The sequence below is a fragment of the Neocloeon triangulifer genome, unplaced genomic scaffold, assembly GCF_031216515.1.
Source record: "Neocloeon triangulifer isolate White Clay Creek 2 clone unplaced genomic scaffold, ASM3121651v1 ptg000012l, whole genome shotgun sequence".
NCBI lineage: Eukaryota > Metazoa > Arthropoda > Insecta > Ephemeroptera > Baetidae > Neocloeon > Neocloeon triangulifer.
In genome coordinates, this window is record NW_026775554.1 from 8,612,340 (window position 1) to 8,632,754 (window position 20,415).

At 37.3% G+C, this 20,415-nt stretch overlaps 1 protein-coding gene across 2 annotated transcripts in view; it reads right to left on the bottom strand.

Annotated features, from left to right (window-relative positions):
- The window catches only part of LOC132197745 (insulin gene enhancer protein ISL-2), a 91,920-nt gene extending 73,000 nt beyond the window's left edge, over nucleotides 1-18,920 (bottom strand). For both annotated transcript variants that reach the window (XM_059621263.1, XM_059621264.1), the window contains exons 1-2: nucleotides 18,674-18,920; nucleotides 921-997 (exon numbers count right to left, since the gene is read on the bottom strand). The gene's annotated coding sequence lies outside the window, so the exon portion shown is untranslated. The remainder of the gene's footprint in view (nucleotides 1-920; nucleotides 998-18,673) is intronic.
- Between the last annotated feature and the right edge of the window lie 1,495 nt (nucleotides 18,921-20,415).

Consider the following 20,415-nt stretch of genomic DNA (forward strand, 5'->3'; position numbering starts at 1 on the left):
TCGCTCTCTCGCTAATGGATAAAGTTTATCAAAGAACATGCTTGTGCAATTAGGCATTCACTTACGGCTACAATAAGCAGCCGAGGGAAGGGGGAGGGAGGGGGATCGAACGAAGAACCCCCAAATCCGCGCGCGAGTAATGCCAAATTAAAATACACGCAAATTATTTTTATTGCTCGTCGACACTTATAGCGATCGCGCACTTTAATTTATTGTGGTAGCTGTTCCGGCCGTGCATTAGCGGCAGCGCGTACTCTCATTTGCATGTTTTATTATTTCTGTATGTGTGTGGCGGCGGCAGAGTGAGTGCGAGCTTTTATCAAATTCGAGAGGCAGATCAATAAAATTAAAAGCGTAGCACTTTCGGCAACAGTACGTGTGCGATCTTTCTCTCTCTCACTCCTTGGCCAAAATAAATGCGCGTGTATAAGCAGATTTAACACGAGATTATCGCTCGCTAGCCGCACAGCTCGCGCGTATATTGCATATGTGCGGTTTACACGTATGCGCATAAAAAGTTTTAATGTGGCAAGGCACAATCCTGCTCTTTTCACAGCGAGGAAGGATTTTGTAAAGCATTTTTATTCTAAAAAAAATTTGAAATAAAATTGTTATGTGAAATAATTGTTGATTTAATTAATTTATAATAAAAATCGCCAATAAATAGAATATCAAAGTAAAACATTTCATCTCGCGATTTTTTTTTCTTTTTTTACTTTTGGGAAAGGTTTTCTGATCTTCAAATTGATCTCTTTAAAAAAATTCAACACAAAGGAATGACAAAATTTTATTTCTTCCTGAATTTAAAATTCCCCTAATTGTGACGGAGAAAGTTGAAATTTTCAAACAAACAAAAAATTGCAATAACTTAAAACTCCCTTTCAGAATTTATGGAATCGGGTAAAAATTTTGCTGCTTACCTAGTTTTAGTGTGAAGGTCGGTGGGTTTCGCAGTTTGCAGGGAGGAATAAGTGCCAATCTGCGCGTTGGGACGATTCTGCAACAAAGAAGGTGGGCGGAATTAGCACGGGTGCCACTGACACTTGGGCCTAATTGGCCCGTCTCGGGGCCTGCAGACTCCCCCTGCGCCGCAGATAGCAGCAGTTATGACTATTAAAGCGAGAAAGAGATCGCTCTTGTTATAAAAATAGACGCGCGGCAGCCAAAGAGTCAAATTAAGCCTCCTACTCACGGCCATATTTCATTTTCCCACTTCGCATACGCCGCGCTGCTCCTCTTTCTTTTCTCTCTCTGGTCTAATATAATTGGATGCAGGCAGGAAGAAACACATTTTTTTCCAAACTTATTCTCATTAAATCGAGAGAAACGAGGAATAAATCCATTCTTTGGGCCATTTGCATGCGTGATGTTTATTAGCATGAAAGTGGCAAAGTGCAATAAATAACATCAATATTTCATGCATGCTCTAATTGCATTTTAAGCATTTTATTGCCTTTATTACAAACTAGCTCTTGTGTCTCTCCCGTCGTGTTATGTTATTCCACCGTGCTATAAATTTATAATAAGTTTCGCTACATAGGGGAGTTGTAAATTACGGACATGCAGAGCGTAATTAGACCTTGCACCAAATTATGCCACCAAAACCAAGAGGAGTAGCAAGAGCCACAAATGTAGTACCCATTCAGCTACACGCGTTGCAAAGAAAATGCATTTTAAAGGACAATCCGTTTTTTTTTTTTAATTCTGACAATTGCCAAAAATTAATATAATCCAAACAAATTTGTCACCTTTCACATTCATCAGATCAAAAAATTCAGCTGGTTCACAGATTTTTATTCTGTCCCATTTTTAACTTTTAAACTGTAAAAATATTATCCCGCGCATCTTCAGCAGTTTCTATACTACTTTCAGAAATAATTTTATGCAACACAGTTCACCGAAGCTTTAAATCAATCCAAAGATCGCAATATTTTTGCAAGTTTAAAAATCACAAAAACCTGGCAGATTCGACGTGAGCGATTGTCCGTCGTAAAAGCATTTCGCAAATGGACGGAAAACAGGAACGTGTAAATGCGTGGCAGCAGTTTCGTTTTATTCCTCCTTCGCGGATGTGAAGAAACTCGGTCGGCGGCGGCTTTTTGCAAACCTCTTGAGAGGGAGGCAAGGGTAAAAACGAGTGTGAGTGCACGACGGTGTACACTGACTGAAAGCAAACCCCTTGTGTTTGCGGGCCGGGCAGATTTTTCGTTCTCCCTCTTGTTCTCTCCTCTCTTTTTTTTATAAAGAGACCACTTAGAACAAATCTTAAATCCCATCCAGCACCGCCGCCTCTGCAGCCACCAGGCTTCTTCTTTTCGCCCTCTATTAACCCCTTACTTGAGTCGAGCCGGCGTACACAAATAAATGCACGCGAATTACACACCTGTGACTTCATCATCAATGGTGAAAAAGAAAAAAAAATTGTGGTATGCATTTCGTCGTCCCTTTTTGCAAATACTTGAAATAAGTATACGAAGTGTTTCCTTTAATAGATTTAAAAATTATTAAATATATGAAGAACTGTTTAAAAAATGCAGATCTCCAGTAAAGATAAAATTCATTTTTATTAATTTATATATTATTTATTCTCCAATCATTATTGCAAATTTTCACATCAACTTGCACAAAAGGAAAAAATGTGGAAAAAACTATTGACTATTTTTAAGAATGAACTAGTCTGGGAAGTTAGAATCAAAATTAATTTAATAATAACTTTCCTGCGGGGAAAGAACCTAACAACACGTTACACTGAAAGAATTAAAACTTTGAAGTGTTATTGATAATTTTTTCCAAACGTTTTTCAGATTAATATTAATTAAAAAAATCCTTGTGAAGTATTTTCTTTCCCACAGCTCTCTTTGTGTTTGCAAGTTCTCGTTTTCTTCAACAAACAACAGCGCGCAGATAGCGGCGCAAAGTTTTGAGGAAACTGCGCGATGCTTAATTATTTCCCCGGATAGAAGTGGTGGCGCCAACACGGCTGCATTTATATTAAAATTGTGTAATCAAGAGAGGTCTTTTTGTCTCTGGTTATTTGCAGTCTAATGATGTTTACTCCGCAATCCGCCTGCTCTTCAAAGCGAGTGGCTGCTGTTATCGTTAAAGAGACAAAATTAATAATTAAAAGGCGCCGTGAAAAGAAGTCATTTATCTCCTGGCATTCATATCCCTAGCACAACACGCGCCTGGCTCGTTTAAAACATAAATGAGGACGAGCGAGAGAGATGGATGGAAAACCACTTAGATTTTTAAAATGTTTATATCAAAAGAATAAAAAAGCTATCAAAAAAAGTGTTAAGAGAGACACTCTCCTAAGTTGCCTCTGTGATGACGACGCTTCTGCTCAAAAAGCTTTCAGCCAGAAAGGTGCTACCCGTGGCCGGCGCAGCCACTGCATTAGCTAATAGATTTGTCTCTTAATTTTTATCCAAATACACGCACGCTACTTTTAAAAGCGGCCCACACGTGCGTTAATGCGAAAGAGAGTGGCCGCGAGTGACTCATTTAGAAAAAAATATAGACATTATATACCTCGGTCAGCACAACTCCTTTTTCTACATCAGTGTATTATCATAATTCCTATTAAAGAAGCAGACAATTCTGTTTATTTAATAATTGTTTGGTTCTTGTGAATTTACGAATTTTTGAATAAACTTTTCGGAAGAAAAAAAAATTTAAACTTCTGTTTAGTTTCAGTTGGCTTTGCCTCTTGTCAAGGCAATTCCAAAGCTTTTTTTAAATATATACTTTTGGATCTAAATTAATGTTTCTGTTGTGCGGGTTGCAGTCAACTACTCAAAACTTCAATTATTCAATCAATTTATAAAAAAAGCATTTTTTTTTTCATCCACAATTTTAAATTTTAATACACATAATGTGGCTTCCAATCGAATTTTTGCATATTTGAAAGTTCAAAATATCTTAATCCAATTAATTTTGCAAAAGGATTATTTAAACTTTCATAAAGATTCAGCAAGAATTGAAAGTTTTCCAATTTAAAACTTTTCGAAATGAGAATTAATCAGAGCGATTACTGTAATTCATTATTATAGGAGCTGATCAGAATCGGATTGAACGAGCAACGATTTTGTGATCAGAAAGAGCGAGCCAGCTTTTAATTACGTTTCAAGTTTGAATTGGGCGCCGCAACAAAGGGCCTTTTGCTAATTAAGCAAAGCTGTCTAATTCAGCGTTCATTAGGGCTACAAAGCTGCAGGCTGGGCGAGTTGGGAGAGCGAGTTGTCCCTAATTAAAAGTTTTATTTCCAGTTATTACGTTTCTATTCCGGCGTCATATCGTAACAAATAAGCAGCTGCTGCCAGGCTGGATGCTGTGTGTGTGCCTCTAATTGCTCGTTATAACTGAAAAAAAAGTATAGGTCTCTCTGTGCAGAGAGCTAACTGGGCTGCTGCGTTATAAAGTCAGTGCATTCATGGCCTGGCGATTACGGACCAGAGTTAAAAAAAAGAGGAGAGAAGAAGAAGAGCAGGCAGGAGCCGCAATCTGAGCTAATGAGCAAGATTTAGAGGACTCGGAGGAGCTCCCTCTCTCTCTCCGGCCAGTTGACGCAGTAACGAGTCTTTCATCTGTTGATTTCTATCACATTTTAATAACCAATTATTGTAGAGAGAAAGGAAGCGCGCAGAATCACCTGTCAGCCGACGCTCCTCGTTACAATTGTCGGGTTATTTGTGGCCCTGGAAAATAACAAGTCAGCTGGAGAGGGAGAGAGAGAGAGAGATGGCCCGCCGATTTGTAAAATCTCTTCTCTCTGCTCGTTACATTTTTGCCAGCTGCCCATTTTCATATTAATCCGTCGTTTCAATGGTGGCTGATTTCTATAAATATCCATTTTTGTTTTCTGCAATACAAGCCTAACTAAGAGATAAACTCTCTCAACTTCCAGTAAATTATACAAAAATGCCTAGTTTCAGTAGTATCAACTAAATTAATGGTATAAAAAATGGCCCATAAAAAATTAAATTTAAATTACTGAATTTTGCTTAAATTGAACAATTATAAAATCCATTTATTTCTTAAATTTGCATTTTATTTTAAAATTAACTTTTGCCGCAAAGAGCGTAACTATATGCTAATTGCATCTTAGCGGATGTGGTGCCGCCTTCTCTGGCGAAATATATTTATCAAAGGCGGTCGCTTTTTATTGCTCAGCACATGTACAGAGAGAAGCATTACGCAAACTTATTTTTTGCCGCGACCGGATATGCAATATTATTGTGCGTTTAGACGCATTTGTGATAACAAAATGGCCAAAAAAAATGACAAAGTTCACCTGCTGCCTGTTTTGCTTCCGTTTTAATGCTTATTTGTTGCGCACCTTTTTTATAATAATGAATCAGGACGCGCAATTATAAAGCATTGTGTAATAAGACTTTTTCTCGCTCGACGACACAATTAATATTAATTAAACTGCATACGTGTACGCGTACAGAGAGTGAAGACACAAGCACAAACAATGGAAATTTTAGGTAAATAAATTGCAACTAAGACCAGAACCCTCTTCAAATGAGGCTCTAACAGAAACAGTTTCCAACAGTCCAACAGGTTAAAGATAACAGCTCAAAACGCTTAATTTGCAGGAAAATTTTGTGCATCAGGATAGATGTTCTTCAAATTTTGAATGTTTTTTTGAATTTTACGCAGTTTGCTCTTTTTGATAATTTCTAATTCTCAAAATTGGCTATCGGTCAAATGAAAGCTGTGAGGCCACAATATAGGAAGGCCCTGATTACCTGTTATCAGAATCGTAAGCTCCACATGCATATACAATTGCCGCGCTTCCTCGTACGCTAATTAAATTCATAATTAAACGAATTCTCATTATCCAGCGGTGCATAATTCGTGCAATGATTTCCTGTTTGCAAACCAGAGAGAAAAATTCACGCAACCTTGGCCATGAGACGTTTTCCGAGAAGCAGCATCCATAGGGGCTCAGTGACTTGTTTTGCTACCTGCATATCCGCCGAAAACATTTATGGCTCTTTCAAGATGAGCGAGATGCTTTTCGTGTCAAACCGATCTCTTAAGGGAGGGGGTGGGGGAGGTTGGGGACAAGAGACCTTAATAGCCACAGGTCGCACAAAGCAGGAAGAAGAGAGATGCTTTTAGCCCCCTGCTGACACCACCAATCAGCCGCACTTTTCATGCCTTTGGAAATTTCTTCTCAATTAGACGCGGTGTCTCTTCAGATTGAGAAAAAAAGAGAGGAACAAGAAATTTTGCTGTACATGAAAAGCTACTTTGCACTGCCAAAAGTGGTCATAAATCTTTCTTCAATGGAGTCCGTTCAATTCAAAGAGTTTTTTGGAACACACTAAAATTTAGTAAAAAGCTGTGCGGCTCTAAAAAAAATTAAGCTTCTATTTAAAACTTTCAATAAAAATTTAAAAGAAAATTTTAATATAATTCAAAAGATAATTTTCATGCTGTAGTTATCCGGCCAAAATTAAACTTGATATTAATTGGATTTAATTTTTTTATCTGATTTGGAAATTTTTTTAGATTGACTGTTCTGAAAATAATATATTTATAATTATCAAGTAACAACAGATTGTTAACAAAACTAATATTTCAATTTGTCTGTTTCGCGAGTTTTTCTGTCAGAATTGTGATCTGTAGCTTGACCTTTTATCCTAAAACTCGTGTGATGTTTTCAGCTTTATATTTTAGTAAATCGGAATCTCTGTATTTTGTATTAAAACAAAACAAAAAGTGTTTAGGACTTGAAGTGAACCAATCACTTAAACGAACAATAACATTCTGGAAATTTCAATTGAGCGTGAGAAAACTGGTTAATCGTGCGATGCGCGTTCAAAAATGCAGCCGCGTCAGTTTCACTTTTCATTTTATTTTTCAACTTTCGAACGTCCACTCTTGATTCGAGTCGTCTGCCTGCTTCTTATACTTTTTGTGGCAGGCGCCTCTACTAATAAGGGCAGAAAAATCGCTCTTCCATGCATTTCTCAAAGACCCGAGTTTGGTAAGAGCAATATATAATATATAAATATGGCGCCGTGTGTGAGTTTAATTAATATTATACGAGTGCGGGGCTGGAGAGCGAGTGAGTGAGTCGGAGTGCGCTCTCGAACTTTGTTAATTGAGAAACTTGCATTAAGCGCCAGTCATTAATTACCAACGTTTCATTAAGCCAAATATAATTAAAATTGTTTCTCAAAAGAAATTGCCTCGTTACACGTTCGCGCAAAAGCGGCTCCACAATGCTGCCAACTCGGAGCAGTAATTTGCAAATAATATTCCTTTGACCTTTTAAACAAGAGCACTTTATTAATATTTTATCATTCTTCAACACAAATTAATGAAAAAATGACGATTAATTACTGATTTCAGATTATAAGTGACCTACAAAAGAATACTAAATTGTATAATAAGCATCACTAGCCAGTTGGCACTACTGAAAAAGGGTCAAAGTACATCAGGAAGTTCTAAGAGCAAATAGGATCAACCATTGATCAAACATTTAATAACTGTACTAAAATTCTCAAAAAATTATAGATAGACATTGATTTCACAAAGTAACCATCCTTCCCAATGATGCAGTTCAAAATTTTCCGCCCGATTTTGGATATTTACTTTTGGAAAAACACAATGTTAATAAAAAGCTTATAAGTTCCTAGTATTGACCGAGAAGAATAAATAATAATATGTAATTATAAGGTTTTTGACTCTATAAACATTTTACAAAGAAAATTCTTTTATGCTTGGCCAAATTTAAAACTTTTTATAAAAAAAAATATTCCTAAATTATTAATAAACACTGAAACAAATTTCCAAACCACGCATTCGGACAAAAGATGCTATAGAAATAGAGCAGGAATTTGGCTCTAAAATGAAAGGAAAGGATTTTAAAAGAACTATTTTGACATGCGGCACCCTCGGAGGATTTTTTCTTCGAGTGGTGACAATAATAAAAGATACATAATTCGTTTCAATAGCTGATGAGTGTCAAAATCGCACTGCTTTTTTGTAGAAATGCATAGATCTCGGTTTTCCCCGCGCAACTCCTGGTCGTTCGCCCCCTCGCCAATGGGGGATGAGGTTTGTGGCGGCAGGGGTAGATTCGATTGTTACCTGCGCGCATAACAATGTGGGCCCGAGAACAAAGCCCGTGCAGCTGGCTGCCGCTTCAATAATACAGCACATTTATCCCGCACAGCACACAAATGCCTAATATTTCTCCCTTGCACATAATGCAATGGAATTCGCCTTTCATGGGCTCCGATTGTGCAGCGTTTTGGAGCACATGAATTTTCGGCGGATGAAATTCTTCTCGAGGGAATTCCAAACACATTATCTGATTGGGATGAAACACCTCTCTGATTGCTGTAAATACGCAGAATTTATATCGAAACGTAGCCAAGCTTTTATTATTGAAATATTACATTTTTTTTTTTTAGCAAAATTCAGCATTTCTGAAGTTTTTTTAAATAAAAAATTCACGAAAGCTTCATTCAAAATAGCTTGAAATACACATTTTCCCATTAAATTTTGTTCCATATTTTATTATAAATACCTAGATCTGATTCCTCTGTCTAGTTTGCAACTTGATGATTTGTCAGAATGGGTGTATAATAGACACACCAGCTCATCATAACGTATCAGTTGATCAGAGAATATACTTTTTTGATGTATATCATTTCGGAAACCAGTTATTGTTTTTTGGCCACGCGGCGAGAGGTTTGCGTGATTGGCGCTGATAAACGCCGCTGCAAAGGAAGTGGACATCACATGTCAGCATGGAAATTTATAATTATTATCGGCCATCAAAGTGGTTCGCGAGCAGGAACTGCTGCTGTCAGAAAACAGGACGAAACTTTTCAATTTGCGCACTTGGCAATGGCCGCTGTAATTAATTGGCTCTGACTTTTAAATTACTGGATTGGTATAATGAAAAATTCACTTTTTCAACAAGGCGATATTTCAGTTTCATAGTTGGAATGGTCAAAATCTAAAAATTTAAAGCAGAAGCGTAAAAAAGCCATTTTTATAATAAATATATAAAAGTTTTTAAATTTATTGTTGTTTATTCTACTCAAGTCATAAATGAAAAAATTTAATTGGAAAAAATGAGCAGAAAGGGTATCACAACAAGCAGAGGTCTGCTAAAACGCCCGACATCAAAAAGAGATCGGCCACCGCGTGAACCCACGTGAATTATGGATTTTCAATTAAATTTTTTTTTTCTTCAGAAGTCTGCAAATAGCACAAAATCTAAAAAATAAAATCCTTGAAATGGTCATTTTTAGTATCACATTTAAATTGGAATGACCTAATACGAAAAGATCCACAATCTAAATTAATTTCTGAGCAAATTAACAAAAATCCAATAGACTATTTACCAAAAATTACTCTTTACAATTCAAAAATTTTTAATTAGAGAGCCAACCTGATTTACAAAACAGCTGCATTATAGCTCGATGTACGTAATGCGTGTGCGCAGAGAGTTATTGGAAGAAGGTTGGAGGCAAGTGGTGCCATTATCATTAAAAAATAAATTAACTCTGCGTTGAATTGAGAGAGAAGCCGGCTGCGAGAAATGCCCATGATTGATTCGACCAAGCCTTAATTCTAGAGGTTGATTACTTTTCTCTCTCTCTCGCGCACGGCGCATATCTTTTCTCATTTCAGACAGCTTGCGAGGCGAAACAAAACGGTGAGGAAGACCTGCGTGTTTTTGTCAATCAATTTCAAAAGAGAGATTGGCATCATATAAATGAGATAATACATAAAATTTTAAATTATCAAATTTGCTTTTGTTTGCTTAAACAAAATCTCATTACAAAATATACAATTACTTTTTTATAATTGGATTTTGCTGCGCTCATCCATCCAAATCTATTTTTAACTTTGTGAAATTTAACACTTAGCATAAATCTCTCAGATTTCTATAAAATTTTCAGTTTTTCTATGAAACCTTTTTTACTCGTTTTTAGCTGGCGAAAGAGGAGAGGCGCCTCTCGCTCGCATGAGAGGGGCATTTTCAAGTGAGAGAGGGTAATATTAGCTGTAGCATGTAGCGCCACTATTAATAACATGCAAATGAGATTGGACATAGGGGAGAAAAAGCAGAGAGAGGCACCGCCAGCCAGCAGGCGAAACACGCGCTTTTTTCCGACATTTCACACCAATGTCCGCGCGCCAAAAAGTGCCAAAGAGAGACAAGGCTGCGGAAATGAAAAAAATGCAAAGTTGCGTCCAGCACACAAATGCAGCAGCAATAATTGCACCACGCTAACTAACTTTCTGATCACAATTTGGTTTCATTCAATTTTTTTGTCCAATTTAAAAAAAAATCAATTTAATTTCAAATGTCTAAACTTATTTTTTTACAAAATAAAAATATTTTCTTTTAAATCTAATTGCATGGCAAACAGAAGGGAATTTGCATTTTATAAACATCAAGAAAATAAATTTTCATAAAGCAATTTAATTTTCTTAATAACTATTGGCGTAAATTTTAATTTCATAAAGAAAACCAAACGTATCATTACTTTTTCTGTGACATTTAAAAAAAGATACTTATAAGAATTTTTCAAATGAGGGGTGATGAGGGACTGCTTTTAAACTGAAATTCAAGTGTCACTTTTTTAAAGTAAAAAGAGACAGTTAATTAGTCCATTGAATTTCATGAATTATTTAATTAAATTGAGGAAGTGATCTCCGCTGATTATGCTATTTGTCAAACGCTTAATTCTGCAAATTTGAAATCAACACAAAAGTTTAAGAGCTGAACAAACATTTTGAAAAAGTTTGATGAGAAGCGCTTGATGTAATTAAGCAGGCTCTTCTCGCTGGTGGGAGGAATGAATTCGTCAGAGGGATTCGTTGATAAGCGCAAGGGGTCTGTCTGTCGTCTTGTCGAATTCATTCAGAGGCCAACCAACCAGCAACTCGAGGGCCATGTTAACAAGCTGCTTATTATGCAGCGAAAAGGCGCTCTTTTCCAGCAACAGCCGGGCACAGCCGCCGCCGAGTATGAAAAGCACAGCAGACGATCGAAACATTGCGGGGTCATTTGTTATAATTGGATTTGTAGAGGAGAGAAACGAGAGGAGAGGAGTTCGAGTTCCCCCTCCTGCTTTTCTCCCTCGCGCGCACTGCCTGTGCCTTTTTAATCAAGCAAACCAACTAACTCTTTTTAACTGCACGCCGTCATTATTGCCCTGGCTCTCGTAATGATGCAATCAATTAACTCAAATGATTTGGGAAAATCGACTTTTCGTTCGACTCTGCGATTTGGCACCTAAACAATCTCGTTATCCCATAACTCAATATTTTTTTTTTGCACTGTAACGCTCTAACTTTTAGATCGTTTGTTTTTCTCTCTCTCTAATTACTTCGTCCCTCGGGGGCTGTGAAAATTTAGATTAAATTTGAATGCAAAAAACCTAATATAATTTATTTTTTAATGATTAAAATCATTTAACATTGTTAACAATATAAAATTTTTAACAAGAATTTTAATTGCAGAATGATTGTTAACCTCTCTTTTATTATTTTATTAATTGATAATTTTTGAATATATGAATGATGCCTGTGGGCAGTATTGGCGTGAATCACTAAAGAACTTTTGCAACTGACACAGAAAACTGAATTTCAGAATGACTGTATTTTTGTTTTAATTTTCAATGTTTTTTGTAATTGTATCTAAATTTTAGAAAAAACTGTAGAATTTAATGAAAAATTTAACTGAATAAGTTATAACAATGCCAAAATCTGAAAATAAGGGAAAATTCAGCTGTATAAGTTTAAAAAAAAATTGAAATTAACTTATAACTTTATGCTTAAAATTGGATACCACGAGCTTTTCGAGTTAAACTGACAACGTTTTGAACAAGTTAAAAAATTAAAATGACAAATACTCTCAAGCCCTATACATACATAATGGCATTAAAGGGCTTAGAAATTAAAAAAATAAATAAATAAATAAAATAACTTTTTGTTTCATTTCCTGATAATTTTCAAAAGATGCTTCCAAGTGAGTGTTTTAAAAAACTCTTTCGGGCTAAAATTATAGGGAAGACGTGTTAACTCTTCAATTTCCTGAATGGAAGTCATCTTTTAACATCTTGGTCCCTATCGATCCAAATTTCTAAAGTGATTTTTATCACTTTTTAAATTTTTGAAGTATCCTTTCCAATTTGAAAATTTAAAAAATTCCCACAAATCAAATTTTTGAGTTTTTTTAAAAAAGAAATTTATTTCTCTAGAGCTCTTTTGAGGAATTAATAGTTGCTTGGGGCCGTTCCAATTTAGCGCCTAGAACACATTTGTATATCGCTTATATGTCACAAGTTTTGACCTGCAAATTCAGGGTGCGAATGACGCAATTTGAATGTATATTATAATTTTAACTGCGGCGTTGGTGTGCGACAGCTGACGTGCCATTGGTCGGGAGAAATTTCCAGATTAATTGGACCAATTAGGGAGTGTAATTCCGAGCAATTGCAGAGCATGTGAGCGGGCGAGAGAGAGACTCGAGGGAGCACAACACACACACACGGGAAATATTTTTTGCTCATTAAATTTTGAAAAACATTACGCTGATTGCGCTGGTTTCCAACGTTCCTTTTTCGATATATTGATTTAGATATGTACCCGTAATATATAATAATGATAATAATAATGATCGTCGTGTGTATGACAGCGCAGTGGCAGACCAATCACCTAAAGTATTGTGTGTGCGCGCCCGAGACTGGAGAGCGGCGAAATAAATTTTAATGAGCGCATGATTGCTCCCGCGGATTTTGTATTTTATTTTTATTCATATTTTATTTCTTGCTCGACGGAGCAGCTCCAAGTTTTTACAAATCAGCCTCGTTAAACGAGACCAGGTAAAAAGGAACTCAAATTTTGCAAATATAACATGCAAATTTTTGTATCAATCCTGATAGTGGTTTGAATTAAAATTCCACAGATCCATAAAAAAATAAACCAGAAATTTAGATCATTATCAAGACGGAATTGATTAGACATTTCTTGGATAAAACGGACGTCACCATGAACTTTATTAAATTTCAAACAGAAATTTAGCGTGGATTTCTGAAACTGAGCGAGAAAATGACAATGCCTCTTGAAAAGGAATTCAAATGCTAATTTAAATATTTAACTTTTGATTAGGAAATTCCCATTTGACAGAATAAAATTAATTTTATGTAATTTTTGAAAGTTTAATTTCAACATACCATTAACATTGGGTCAGAAAGGACTATGATTTCGCAAATTTTGTTTCATGAAATATAAAAGAGCTAATTTTTTTCCATTTAATTTATTGATAGGAACAAATCCTCTGGATGCAAGTTTATTTACATTTAAATCATTTCAGGATTCAGTATATTTTTTTTTCAATACTTTTGTTAGAATCAGAGATTTCGCCATTATGTACATTATTTTTGTTCTGAGGTGAAACCGCCGAGTAAGGAGCGATTAGCGCTTTGAATAAAACTGGCCCTGAGCGGTGTTGGAGGAGATGGATGCTGCGCGAGGTGGTACAGACGAGATGAGAGAGAGAAGACGACATTCCAGCGCCGGAGAACTCGCCGTCCAGCATCCCATCCCCCTCCCCCTTCCCACACATCTCTCTCGCGCGCACCTCGTGTGTATAAATGAATGTAATAATAGTTAGCTCAAATGTGCGCTCTCAAGCTGCGAGAGCACAAAAATTTATCTCTCTCCATGAGACGCGGCAATAATTCAGCTCTGATTTGTGCCAAAACGAATATCATTTTGCAAAAGACAAAGGGACTTTTTAAAGTATAAAAAAAGCGATTCTGACCGTGTCAGGGTTTTTTGCCATTTTAAAAGTCAAAATAGAACAATTTAGGAACTTATTAAATCTTTTATTAGGGAATTTGAGATAAAATAGGTGAATATTTGGCATTTGATTTCAATAATAAAAAATTTCAAGGACTAAAGGTAAATTCACAAATTTTATTTCTAGAGAAACTTTGAAACGAAATGCCCCAAAAGTTTGATTACGCAGACCTTGCCCTGGCCTTTCCTTAATTATCACCAAAAGGAAATGGAAGAAGCGATAAAAGGCCCGCAGCGACCGGGTTTTAATTATTTAAAAGGTGGCCAGCATGTCTGTTATCTCAAGTAGATTAAAAATCAATTACAAAAGTAACCATATAATCAATTATTTCCATAGTGAAAAACAATATAACTTCAATAAAATATAAATAAAAAAATCAGTATATTCAAAATAATTATATCAATTGTGGTTTTACACACCGCACCTCTCAAAGGTTCCCGCGGGGGACCGTTTGAACCCCTGCTGCTCGAAGTACTATGCTCTCAATTAATTCAATAGGAGCAAGATTTACAATTTTTTTTTATTTTATTTATATTTGCGCTCAAAGTTTGGTAAAACTCGATGTCTGTGGCAGAGATAGAAGAGCCCTTTGCTGGTGTGTTATTATTCCAACCAGCTCTTATCTCGTCGCAACACAATAGATAATAAAGCAGCGGGGATACAAATAATAGCGCCCAGATAGGGCAGCCGCGCAGCTCTAGGCAGGCGTCGCGCGCGCGCTCTCTCTCACTTGCACCACCATTAGATAAATCAGAACGCCCTGTTTAGCGTCAATAATGGAATGTCTGCATTTTGATTGACCACGAATTACATGTACCATTTGGACGAATCGGCATCGAATTCCGTAAAATTCGATTAGAGTCGAATAAAACGTGAAAATCAATGGTTGCCATGAGCTTTGGAAAATTTCATTTTTTATTTTTTAAATTTCACTCATAGACAGAAAAAACGCGTCTTTTTTCAGGGACCAGCAACATTAGATATGAGGTTAACATATTGCAAAAAAGTTAAAAATTCTGTATCCCATTATTATAAAAAAATAAACTTAACTTTATAAAAATTAAAATAGCCTCGTCTTTAAAATCTAAAAGTGATTGGATTGGATTGAGAATATTCAAATACATGAAAGAAAAGACGATAGCTTGTTAGGGCAACGTGAAATATTTTTGAAAAAAAAACCTGCTTCTGAAGAATTCAGGTTGGAAATCTTTCCGATTTTATCCAATTTTCTTTTTTTAATCATGTTCAGGATTTGATTTCAATTCCAATTATTACTCGATGTATCTTTTTCGCAATTTTCCAAACGAAAGCCCACGAATGCATAAATCAATCAATATAGAGCCCTCCAGAAATAAGCCAGTACAGAGCAGGCAGTGGCGGCGGGAAAGGCGAAACTCGGCCAATCCGCCAAATTAGCCCGCTCCCAGGAGAGAAGCCGTGCCATAATACATTACCCTGCAGAGAAATGCGATATGTGGAGCCGCATACATACACATACAGCTCTGAATAATGCGCGAGAGCAACTCTGGGAATAAATGAGAAAGGGGGAGCACCGTTGCTGCTGCTGCTGCGATTCCGCAATGGGCAATAACTCATGTTAATTTATAATCAATGGTCAGTGATTACAATATAATAAATTAATGGTGTCTGACGTATTAAACCTATAATTTATCCCCTACACTCACACACTCGGCCAGACAGACAAACATAAATAATCCTCCAACAGAGTCCCGATTCAAACTTTTTTCTTCTCTGGCTTGGGGCGAGATTCTGGTACGGCATAGAGCACCGCGTATCAGAACCGATCTGCCGGTCCGCCCTTTATGCAAAACTTGTAATTATTGCAGAGAAAAAAATTGCGGACGAATCTTCCATCTGCACTCGGGGGCGTCGTTAATTTGGCACAGGCGAATCTGTCCGCGTTTCAGGCAGCAAAAATTTATCAAATTTCATATACGTGCCTGCCCCAAGCATTAATTTTTATCTCAATTCTTTTCAGTCGAAGAGTCTCCACATTTAATCCTCAATAATAACGCAAATAAGGGCCAAGAAATTGCAATTAAATTAAATTTTTAACATTCAATCAGGTTGCGACTGTAACATTTTTATTCCTCTCATTATAAGAAATTAGTTTGATTTAAAATAATAAGAAGAAACAAATTGATAATTTTTTCTTTTCTTCATTTCCAATTACAAAAAATAAATCATCAATTTCACGTCAGTTCCTCTTGAAGATAATTTGCAAAACACGAGTTTCCACTCAAAAATTGAAACGCCAGACGAAATTTTGTTTTGAAGCTCTGCACTTGACCTAAAGGAAGAATATTTTTTTCGAGTCTTGGCGGCTGATTGTTGCGTGCAAATGAAGTGGATCGGAGCATCAAGCGCAAGAATTACCGCCGCCGCAACCGTAAGTAAGTACAATTGACAATGGGACACAAAAAAGCAGTTTGGAGGAAGAAAACACGTGAATGGCCTCGGGCAAGCGGCTCTGTGTGAATGTAGGTATCCCTCTCTCCAGCCAGTCCGCCAAGATGGCCATTGTGGCACCTCTATAGGAGTTGAGAGCGGCCGGCGTCGCCCCCACGACCAAGACACACGGACAGACCACCAAATTCTAATTAAATTATCCGCACGCCTACCCACGCCGACATTGATTAGGCCAATGATTCAATCAGCAACAAAAGCGAGAGAGTGTTTATTCAAATAAGTCTCAGGCTGCCAAATGCATATCTATTAACATTATTTTTATAATCATTTTAAGTTTAAAAAGTCATGTTTCTTTAACTAGTTAGGATTTCCCAAAGTAGAAGTTTCTTTTTTTAGAAGTTAATCTAGAGTTATCTTTAAGAGATTAGGACTGGATTTGGAAGGAAATTTAGCCGGTGTTCATTAAAAGTGTAGTATTTTGCCTGCGGTTCGCACATATATTATCAATCCATACGCTTTGTTTAATTACTGCTGCGGTTTTTCCCTTAATCCCGGACCGAAAGCTAACCGAATTAATGTGTGCACACACAGGCAAACACAAATTCAATCCAATTACTGCAGTTATTTGTAGAATGCCGCTCGGCATTATTTTTAAATTAATTGAAATTCTAATTGCTTTTTTAATTAAGTTGGCATACTTCATTCCGTACCTACCAACCAGCTGATTGCCATCGCACGACTTTATAATATTATACAAATTCTCATTAGCGGTGTGATTAAAAATTAAATTACACATCACACAAGAAAAAAAGCAATCATTTTTTCCACGCCGTTTAATTAGGCGGGGGTGAACCGCTCGTTTTTGAAGTAACAAACTGATTGATGATCAAATTGTATTAAGGAAAAATATTAAATCAAAATAGAGAGACTAATAGAATATTCTCCTTTTTCGACGCGGCGTGGGATAAAACCGTTTCTGAGAAAAAACTACTACGCTGCACCCCTCGCATATGGGAGCAGGTGGAAGCCCAGATGTAAATCAGAAAATAATCAGCAGCCCTCACTACAAAACGCGGCATTAGAAAAGAAAACCAGCAATATACAAAACGTCGCGCGACCCTCAAGTCTGATGTGGCGGTGCTTCAGATAAAATACAGAGACGGAATTACATGCGAAAATAAAACTATAAAAGTTGGCAAGAAAAAGCTCAATGGTGCTGAATGATTTTAAAATAAATTTGGAAAAGTATTCAGTATGGAAGTATTCTGTTTCAAAATATAAACTAAATTATATAATATCAATGCAGGCAAAGTAGGCAATAGTCTTGACACCTGGGTCCTTTGTGTTGCATACTCAAATTTTACTCAAGTATCGTTTCTAATGGAAATATGAAATTTCTTGCAGAGTCCAGAATTAGAAAATTCCGCGAGTGACAAACACGTGTTAATGTACAGTTAGAGGCGAGCGTGCTGGAGCAGCTCTGAGCGAGGCACAATGGCGCAAACAAACGAAGGAGGAGGATGATGATGATGACAATATACATTCATTTCGCTCACGCCCGTCCTTTAATTAAATTCTACAGCTAAGCCATTATGCTAATAGTTTGTATTTTTTAATGAGAGAAGAGCTGGCTGGCGCGAGAGCCATTATTGGTTTCCTTTCAAGATTAAACTCTCTAGGGCGGCCGACAAAGTAATGAGTTTTCAAGAGTGATTTATCGTAATTAAAAGTAAATAGCAATTACGGTGTCAACTCGTCGCAGGCGCCAAATAAGTTAGGAGGTCAGGTGTTGCAGCAACGCAAATTGGCGAGATGAATTTCATTTTTCTCGTGTGTATCTCATGATTTTCCTCGTCTGGAGGCGGACTTATTTTTTCTCAAGTGGAAACTGCAGGGGCTCTCGAATGTCTTTGTTTGTTTACTGGAGTGAGTTTTTATTGCAGTACCACCGCGAGTTAGTTGACCTTCAGAAATCTCTCTTTTTTCGTTCCACTCTTTTCTAAATATACCCCCTTTATGGCTCGAAAAATAATATAAAACTTCCCCCTAGCCGCGCTCGGCTGCTGCACGCCGCCGCGCCAAGCGCACACTGGCTTTGCTTCTAGCCCCGTCCGTGTGCTCCGGTTCGACCCGACGACCAAACTAGGCCCTTCTCGTAGCGCAGACGATTTTAATTTCGCGTCGGCACGCTGCAGGAATTCAATTAGAGGCCCGAAATGACGCATCGCCTCCAATTAACAACTTTTTAATTAAGCGCGGGTCGCGCAATATGACAGTCACATGGGCATGGTCGGTCCTTTCGATTTTAGGCAAAGGACCAAAATGTCCCCGAAACACTATTTTGGCTGAAATGATAACGGAGGAAGCCCTAGCAAGGGTGGCAGGACTCACCTAAGATCAACCCGAGAGGGTTGTCGGGGTTGTTGCCGAGCGGCGCAAGCGTTCGTTCACTTTTGAAGTTCGCACCGTGAAACGTTCTGCGACTGTCCAAGGGCACTATGTTTTCACGATCCGCAGGTGCCGACGGGCGTCGAATTGCCGAATGTGAGTAGCCGGTGGCGAGGACACGGACGCACGTCTTGCCTGCGCGAGACACACACAGCGACTGCTGGGAAATTGTTGATGGAAATCGACTGGGTCTGGCTGCTGGCGAAAGAGCGGCGCAGACCGCGGCGGCACCGCGAGAGGGGAACCAGCGACGCGGCCGATGTGCGCGCCGAGCTAGGGGAAAAGTGGTCCTGAAAACTGGTCAAATAAGCACGCCGCGCGCGCAATAATATGTACATACACGCCAACTATCTCCATCGGCCGATTAAACGCAGTACTAAGCACGCAACCCCCACAACTTCGATTCCGTTCAACTTAGCCATTGCTCAACTTTATCAATTATTTGTAAAGAGGTAATGATTTGGATTCTTGTCAAAATAAAATAAATAAAAATATTCCAAAACAAATTAAAAAAGCAAAAAAAGCTTCAATTAGAAAATTTGTGTATATAAAAAAGTGACTCCATTCCGTTCCGCTTCGTTCATTGCTTTCAACCTACACTGATAACTAATAGTAGTTTTTTTCCTAAAAAAAAAAATTGGAGTGAATTGATTTTTAATTCTTTAATTTTTTTTTTTTTTTAATTAGAGAAATCACCCAATTTCAATAACATTTTTTATTCTTCGAGAGCTGTAACTTTAAAAAAATTGTATTCAAAACAAACAAATGGAGAGTGTGGGACGGCACGGAGGAAAAGTTCACACAGGCCACACTTACTTCTCTTGTGGCGGGGTATAATGTGTATAATTAAGAGTGACGTCAGTGCAGGTCGCGCATTGTTTTTGAGGCATATACAGGCGTTATTATGGGCGGCGCAAAACACGATCATACACCTTGCTTGCCTTACCTGCGCGAGAGGATTATCAACGCGTACATATATAATGACGCAGGAATGTGAATTTTTCTCCGCGGTGGGAGTGCAGCATGAGAATGAGTCGAAAAAAAATCAGAAAAAAAGAAAGAAAAGTATACGTGTATATTCATATGCGCGCAGATAATGACCGGTCTGATAGTCATCTTAAGTACGCCTCTTGATGGATGTATTGGAAAGAGAAAATTATAGAGGTACCCCTTTTGTGTGTGCCAGTATTGCTCGAGGCAAAAGTGTGAGCCTGTTGTGCACATGCAGCCAGACCAGATGGAAAAAGATCATGCGTTGGCCTTGTCGTCGCTTTTGGTGGTACAAGACTGAGCAGAATTGCAATCTTTTTCTAAATTAAATTTCTGCAGAGCAGTCAATAAATGGCAAAAGCAAAATAAATTAAAAAAGTTATTAATTCCTCTAATTGTATTTTCTTTTAATTAAAAGTATTATAAAAACTCTGCCTTTTGAATATAACAAAATTGACATTTAAAAAAGAATAATTCGGAAATTTTAATTTAGGCTCTTTGATTTTCCCCAAAACTAATTCAGGCTATGCATTTATGCAATTGCTTGAACACAAAGGCCAAACGAGATGCCTACTTTACAATTTTTGTCACCTTCCTCTTGCTCAATGTGTTCATTTACAGGCAATAATTAATTCATGCTTTTGTTCTGATATAAATTTCATCCTGCTCAAAAGTAGAGGGATATATTTATTCTT